The following is an 8392-nucleotide window of genomic DNA, read 5'->3' as shown; positions in this document are numbered from 1 at the left end:
CTTGTAGGACTGGAGAAGGAGAATAATCTGGAAAACTAAAGCTGTCATTAGTATACATTTTATCGAAGGCAGCATGTAACTTCCAAAGATCAGAATGAATTCTTCCTTCAGGGGATTGCAAAATGGTTTGTGGGATAACCTTGTGGTGTTCCTGCACCTCGTTAGGAGGTGGGCCCATATCTCTTAAAGGAGCCACTGAAGGTCTCCTTGTTTCCCTTTGCACTTCCAAAATAGACATAGGTGTTTCTTGAAGGAATGAATGCCAGGCCTCTCGGGAATAATCTGTAATGGTATAGTTTATGCCTTTAGGAGTCATCCTTAATGAAGAGGATTGGGCACCTTTACCCCAAGGTGAGTCCCCAGTAAGGCCTTGACCAATTGAGGGACATATAGGAAGATTCTGAGGGGGATCACGTGGTCCAAAAAACATCCATTCTCCTAATGATTCTCTCTTTTGCCAATAAGCGGCAACGGAGCGAGATGTGCATGTGGGGAATACTTTGTCTTTCCCTTTAATATCTCCCCCTCTTTAAGTGTTTGCAGATACTGTTTTAGTGTCAGGTGAGCGCGTTCAACAATAGCTTGTCCTGTGGAACCATAAGCCTTGCCAGTTGTATGCTCAATTGGGAGTCGGTGGCAAAATTCTGCAAAAGATTTAGAAGTATAAGCACTACCATTGTCAGTTTTTATTTTATGAGGTTTGCCCATTGCTGCAAAGGCAGAAAATAGGTGATTTTGAACATCAACACATGCTTCTCCTGAGTGGGCTGAAGCATGTATATAGCCTGAGCAAGTATCTACAGACACATGTATATATTGCAATTTCCCAAAAGGTAAATATTGGGTGACGTCCATTTGCCACAAATCATTGGGCCGAAGACCTCGGGGATTAATGGCATAGACCGGCTGTGGGAAGAATTGCGGACAGATGCCGCATTGTTTAACAATTTGTCTGGCCGCCTCACGAGATATTTTGAATTCTCGTCGAAGGGCTGCCGCATTCTGATGAAAATTATCATGACTCCTTTTGGCTGTTTCCAAAGGAGTGGTAATGGGCAGAACTTGCAATAAATGGGTTGCTGCCTCGGCTATCCGATTCCCAGCAACTAGGGGACCAGGTAGATCGGTGTGAGCTCGATTGTGGGAAATATAAATTGGACCGTGCCGTAAATTAAGAAGTTTTTGTATAGCATGAAATAGATGATAAAGTTCCTCATCCGCTGTCAGTATAAAGGCCGTGGGAAGTTGCAACACGGCTTTGACAACGTCTTGACTGTCAGAATAGACATTTATAGCTTCCGGGTAAGTTTTTTAGGGCTACCTGTACAGCATAAAGCTCGGCCCTTTGGACAGATTTCGTCGTATAATTCAAAATGATCAAATTTTTATGTTGGGAAGTGACATAATACACTGCAATTTTACCCTCTTTACTAGCATCTACAAAAATGGAGGCAGCGTCTTCAATCGGCTGACAAACAATAGGATTATAGGGCAAAATATCTATAAGACTGAAACCTTGTATTGAAGAATCAGAAGGTAAATGAAATTTAATTTGACCTGTAAAATTAGCCAAGGCAAGTTGCCATTCGATGGACTGGGCAAAAGCAGCGTCCACCAGCTTCTGTGTCAGAAAGGCACGTGCAATAAATTCTGGATCGTGTCCAAAGAGCTGAACAGCTCGGGATCTTCCTCTAATGATGAGAAAACAAGAAAACAAACCATAGATAGCAAAGGATTAATGACATGCAGGGAGTGTAAGGCTAAATGTAGCCATCCAAGTGGGCCATGAGATTGCCACAGAATTGCAAAGGGGATGACCTGAGGTTTTAATATTATTAGATACAAAGGCTGAGAAGGGTCAATTCTAGTGACTGGGGCCTGCTGAATGGCCTGTTCTATATGTCTTATAGCTTCTTTAGCTTCTTGAGTGAGACTTCGCGGGGACGCTGGAGAACTATCTCCTTTTAGAATATTAAACAAAGGCAGTAATTGTTCTGTGGTGACCCCTGGTGTATTTCTAATCCAGTTTATATCTCCTAATAATTTCTGAAAATCATTTAGAGTAGTCAAATGTCCGGTTCTAACTGATCCTTTCTGAGGTCGAACAGTTGATTTGGAGATGAGATACCCTAGGTATTCAAAAGGGGCTTCCTTTTGAACTTTCTCAGGGGCAACAATCAAATTATATGCTTTAAGGCATCTTTGAAGAGAAATAAAAGCTTCCTGTAATAATTCCTCAGTTTCAGCAGCCAAAAGTAAGTCGTCCATATAATGGATGCAATATACATGGGGGAAGCTCTGTCTAAAAGGGGTCATTGCTCTGGCCACAAACTCTTGACATAAAGTTGGACTGTTAGCCATGCCTTTCGGTAAGACCTTCCACTGATACCGCTCAGCGGGTTCCTGTAAGTCAGTGGAAGGCAGGGAGAATGCAAAATGTTCTCCGTCGCCAGGGGCCAACGGAATGGTAAAAGAAACAATCTTTTAAGTCCAAAACTAGTAATTGATATTGCAAAGGAATGGCCGATGGGGAAGGGAGGCCGGGTTGCAAAGCCCCCATGGGTTTCAGGGCAGCATTAATTGCTCTCAAATCCTGCAGCAACCTCCAGGATCAAGGACCTCTTTAATACAGGTCCAAGTAGACCATAAGGTCCTTGGAACCGCAGCCCCATGAATCTTCATTTGACTTTTAAGTTCCTGACCAACTCGCTGCCAAACCTTTAAATCAACTGTGGCACCGGGGTCCGGCCTCCTACAATATTCTCTTATTATTGCTTGTATTTCTGCAGTGTTGGTTGTGATCTCTCCTCATCCATCCTTGATTACATTTATTTGGGTCCTTTCCTTTTTCCTTTTGATCAACCTGGCTAGGGCGTTGTCAGTTTGGTCAATGCTTTCAAAGAAACAGCTGCTGGTTTCGTTGATCGGTGCTACTGTTTTCCTTTTGTATTTGGAAAGTGTTCATTTCTGCTCTAATCTTTCTTGTTTCCCATCTTCTGCTGGTTTGGGGTTAGCTTACACTTGAAAGCTAGTTCATTTCGTCTGGGACTGTGTCATCTGCCTTGATTGACACTTCAGGTCCAGGGGCTGGCGAGAGACAAATTAGAGTCCCTGTGTCCCAGTGCGAATTCCCTGAAGATTACCCACATCTGGCTGCGTGTGGTCAGCACCCAGCCTTTCTCCAATTTGGAGTGCAGGCCAACTGAGAACAGGGGACAAAGGGTAGAGAGATATCAAGAACAGCGTTTCGTTTCTGGACAGCTAAACTGTAGGATGCATCCTGTTCCTACTCAGGGAATGGGAACATTCTGCTCTGCCCTTGCTGAAGGGAACAGACTCACACATTGGCTTACCGGGCTAACTGGAACGTGTGGGCTGGTGGAGACTTCAGGATAAACTGGCAGAGCAGGGAGGACAAGAGGAGTACACAGCATGCAAACCAAGATTGAGGCAGAGACCCCACGGCAGGAGCCCCTTAAGGACTTGGCCATCATCGATGCCATCCAAGTGGCCTAAGAGGCCAGTGGAGGCCAGTGGACTTCCGCCTCCCCTCAGCACTATGCTTCCCTCCTTGTGTAGGCAGATCGGAACGAGAGTGCGGCACTGACGAGATTGCCCCCACACTGTTTTCTCTTGAAAGTGGCCACGGAAGCACACAGGTAAAGAGATCGCTTCCTCAAAATCCCTTATCCAACTGGCGTCGTCTTCTCAAGAGGGATTATGGAAGCAGGAAGTTCTCTTCCCATCTGGAGAGTTCTCCCAGAATAGTGCGTGGGTACATGGACACGCCACAGGGTGTTCACAACTCCAGCCTTTGTTCTTTCCCCTCGGTGGTGCTGGGGCCTTATCGATTTTATCGTTTCACACACCAATTGTTGACTTTTTTATTTTCTCTGTGGCTTATCTTTTTCCTGTGTAATTGATGTGCCCTTTGTCCTTCTTTTCCCCTCCGTGGGTCTGATTTGTTGGTGGGTTTTCTGGCTCCTCAAAACGGAACTTAAACAAGTGATTCTCAACCCTTGCCCTCTGCTAACAGAAGCATTTGAAGCGACGGGCACTGCCCTGGTGGCATCTCACCACCAAATTCCATGTTGTATTTTGATTATCAGTCTGTTCTGTTTTACGTGTTCCATGTAATTTCCTCTCTAAACCGTGAGCCTTCAAGAAATCTACCGTTGTTGTGCAAACATTTAGGGATTCTCTGGACGTCTTAGTATTGTCGATTTCTACTTTATTCCCAATGTGTCAGAGAACATACTTTCTAATAGTTCGTTATCCTGATGATTATTGGGCCTGTGTCATGGCCCAGAATATCTGGGTGAATGTTCCATGTTTCTAGGAAAAAGTATGTTTCCTACAACGGTGAGGTGGTTAGTCTGTAAATGTCCGTTTCATTCAGGCCGAGGGTAGCCGTCAGATCTCCTGTGTTATCCCTCGTGACACGAGCCTGTGTCCCCGGGATTTGACACCTACCAGTGCTTCTCAGACTTCTTTCCCCATCAGGTGAGAGCATGCTAGAGGGAGCTGGGTTCCTTCCTGCACAGGGAAAGCGGGAGGGGACTGGATTTGGGCATCTCCTTTCCCCCAGGCCGGCGGCTGTGGATGGCAGAGGCAAGGTGGTTGCTCTGGGAGAACCGTGTCCCCCCAGGGAAGGCTTCCTTAAGGAGACCAAGGGCACCCTGGGTGTGTTCAGAATGGTGGTTTCCTTCTCCCGCTGCCAGATGTACTGAGGATTTTGCTTTGCACTGTGAATGCGGTGGAGCTCCTGGAGGCGAGCTCATGAGTGTGGAAGTCCCGAAAGGCTGCGTCCCCTGGGGTTTAACCTGTCCGTCTTGCGGACACGGAGCCTGCACACAGTCATCAGCCACCGTGTGAGTGCTGCTGCCCAGATCCCGCTCCATCAGCGGCCTCTGCTCCGTGAAGCCGTGAGCCTCTGCGTTCACCCGTCTCCCCGCTTATTGCGGTGATGCTCACCCTGTGGTCTCAGTTCTCTGACGGATTTAAGGATTGTTGGTGTTCACGCCGTTCAGGTTTCTCTCGTGATGACAGAGAAACCCCATTAAGAAGGTCCAAGGATAAAAGGCGTAAAGTGGGTTACGGGGACAGGGAGCCAAAATAAGTTATAGGCCTGTTTTTATTACGTGAGATTTTCACAGACATAACTCCATGATAGTGAACTTGGAAACAGATGAGATAGTTGATGTCTAGCAACACACGAATTATACGAAAATTGTTGCAAGCAGCGGAGAGGAGTCCACCCACAACGTGGGGCCACTGAAGGGGCTGGAGGGAGTGGCCGCGGTCTGGAGACCCCCGGACCGGGAGCTAGTCGCACATGGCAGAAGGGGCTGGTGGCCCTGAAGGGCAGTAGGGTGGGGCCAGTGAGGCGGCCAAGAGTCCTGTGGTCCTGCAGCAGGGGCGGCGGGGACCAGCTGGGGCAGGGGAAGGATGGGGATGAGACAGGAAACGCAGCGTTTGAGGAGAACGCAGGGTGCGACCCTGCAGGGTGAGGCGAGCGGGGACGCAGGCCCGTCCTCTCTGCCAGGGCACAGGCAGGTCTGGCTGCTGTGGTGATGACGCCCTGGGTGAGTGGGCTCAGGGGGCCAGCCTCTCTGAAGTGCCACCGATCCCCTGTGTCAGCTCTGTGACTTCATGTCTTAGAGGGCTTCCTGCAGATACACCAGCCTAGGAGACCCAAGCTCTAGCTCTATCTCACCATTGTCCAAACCATGGGAATGAAGGAACATAGAAGAGAGAATTCAGTTGGGAAGTCAAAGACCCAAGGACGATGTCCCAAATGTAGGGACTCTGAAGGAAGTCCTAAAAGCCTTGCCAGGGGAACAAAGCAACTGAAGAAGTCCGTGTGGTAAAATCCCTTGTTGGGTTAAAAACACGTTTCAAAAGGTATATAGAGACATGCTTGAATGGCATGGAGAATTTATGGAGCGCTACCCAAGTAAATGCTTTTAGAAGATACTCTGTGCAGGGAAAGGGGAGACTTACATTTTCACTGTGTGTCCTCTAGACTATAATCTCTTTATTAAAGATATATTATTGGTATGTATTTGCTACACGCAATGGGGGCTCAAGAGTTGAATGCTCCCCCTGAGTCATCCAGGCGCCCCTAGACTATAATCTTTTATGAATGAAACATCGTTTAAAGGAAACACTCTTTCTCTTCTTCTCTTCCAAGGGATATCCTGCCTCCCAGGAGACCCCATGGACCCCGGAGCACAGTTAGAAACATTGTGTGAGGTGTGGACAGCCTGTAACACAAAGCTAGGTATGCAAACAGACCTCCCCTCATTTTCCAAAAGTTCCATTCATTTCTCTTTCTAGTGTCCAATTCTACTGAAGACAGGCAAGTATTCTGAAACCCAGGGAGTTATTTCTCTTGCATCTGAGACATCACCCGCCTCTCCGCTGCTGTCCATCCTGGGCTCGGGGGCTGCAAGGAGGGAGGTTCTGCGTGCACAGTGAGTCTCCCCCGCCCCCCGACCCCCGCCCAGGGCCGATGGAGCCGGTCCTGACGTGCCTGCTGGTCCTGGGTCCGCCCTACCATGGCAGGCCGCGTCTTGCATGGACTCGTCCCTGAGGCAGGTCCCAGCAGGGCAGAACCCCTCGCAGCTGCTGGGGTCCATGTGTGGGACCCCAGGCCCCTCTGCTGGCTGCACTGCTGTCCACTCGCTAGAGCTGTCATCGAGGACAGGAAACCGTAAAACCGTCTGCAGACCCAGCTACATACTTTGTAGGGACCGTGGCAAAGCGAACTTTCAGATCCCTTGTGCAAAAAGCAGGGGGAATATACAGTTACTGGCACAAAAGGCCAGCCCTCCTCTTTCTCTTCCTCCACCTACTCAGCTGGAAGATGAGGAGGAGGAAGACTTTTATGATCGCCACCTGTTAGGTAAGGAACTGATGCACAAATTCTCCTTCCCGATACCTACAGTCATTTGTTCCAGCTCCCTGAAGGCTGTGTCTTCACCGAAGAATGAGAGCCGTGTTCGTTTTATCCAGCCCATGGGCTCTGTAGAGAAATGATTCCTCGTTTACCATGTTCCTGACTGCGGTGGGCTTAGGTCCATGGTGGACACAGCAATAGACATGAGTGAGAACAGAAGCGTCTGGACGAGAGGGTAGGCAGTTGTTCTATCGGGTGAGGCCGGTGTCACAGAAGGTGGGTGGAGACTGTGCAGCCCTGAGGTGGGAGAAAAAAGTTTAGACCAGGGGAGCAGTGAGGACCCACTCACTATGTGAACATTCTTTAACATATTCAAGTTTTTATAGATTGTACTTGAACATTGTGAGAGCTTCAAAAAAAAAAGATGAATAAAATTCCCTCCAAAACTTGTCCCTCTGTGTTATTAACCTTGTTCAAGCTTGAAAACTCAATGCAAATACACGCCGAGCACTGTTTTCTTGATTATGACTGTTGGATGAGGAGAAGGAATGGAGACCACAGAAGAAAATGTAGGCTCCTGGTCACAGCACAATGACAGACTAGGAAGCTTCGAGCTCCCTTCCCACAGGAAGCAGTAACATCAAACTAACAGAAACAACTCAACCAGATTGGAATCAGCTGGGGTTGTCAATTCAAGGGGCCAGGAAGTGGCAGCGATGGTCTCCCGAACATTTTCTGCCACCAGCACTGCTGGGCCCCAGGAGGAGGAACACTTGGAGTCTGGGGAGTGTGTGTGTTTGTGTGCCTGTCCCCTGCCTTCTGGAGACCTGGGACCTGCTGAACGCTCAGGCTGCCCTGTGAGAGCAGGGGGGATGCGCGGGCCAGGGAAGGCCTCGGTCATATTGTTTCTCCAGAGTGGGGGGGCACACAAAGTTTGTAAGATAGGGTCCAGGAGCAAAGAGACACTGTCCCTTTCGCTCATCCCTGCTGCAGGAGGGCATGCCCTTCCCCCAGAAGGTGGCCCGAGTCTCCAGGTGGGGGCTGTGCTGCCACAGGTGGGGGCCACCCGCCCTGGGGCTTGGATGGTCTGGGCTGCCGACTGAATTGCCAGGGGCTCGAGGTGTGGGAAGTGGCTGAAGACGTAGGGAGTTGGGGTCCTGTCCACCCCGGTTGGCTCCAGGCTGGAGGGAGCAGTGGAGCTCAGAAGTTGGGATGCCACTGAGTGACTGGGCTTGTGGTGACAGGGACAGAGAGGCAGGTGGGGCTCATCTTTGTGTCTGAGGGCACTCTCATTTCTGGCTCCTGACTCTAGGATCCTCTCCTTTTATTCCTAACTTTCTGGATATTTCTCACAGCGCTGTTTGCCTGCATAGGCTCCCCTGCCTAGATTTTTAAATTTGAAGTGCATCATGGTACAAGTCTGGGCACTAGTCTTTTCTCACTATATTTTCATCATTTTAAATAATCTCTGTGTGATCTAGTCCATTTCTA

The sequence above is a fragment of the Acinonyx jubatus genome, chromosome E1, assembly GCF_027475565.1.
Source record: "Acinonyx jubatus isolate Ajub_Pintada_27869175 chromosome E1, VMU_Ajub_asm_v1.0, whole genome shotgun sequence".
Taxonomy (NCBI): Eukaryota; Metazoa; Chordata; class Mammalia; order Carnivora; family Felidae; genus Acinonyx; species Acinonyx jubatus.
The sequence above is the reverse complement of the archived record's forward strand: the minus strand, read 5'-3'. Positions refer to the sequence as shown.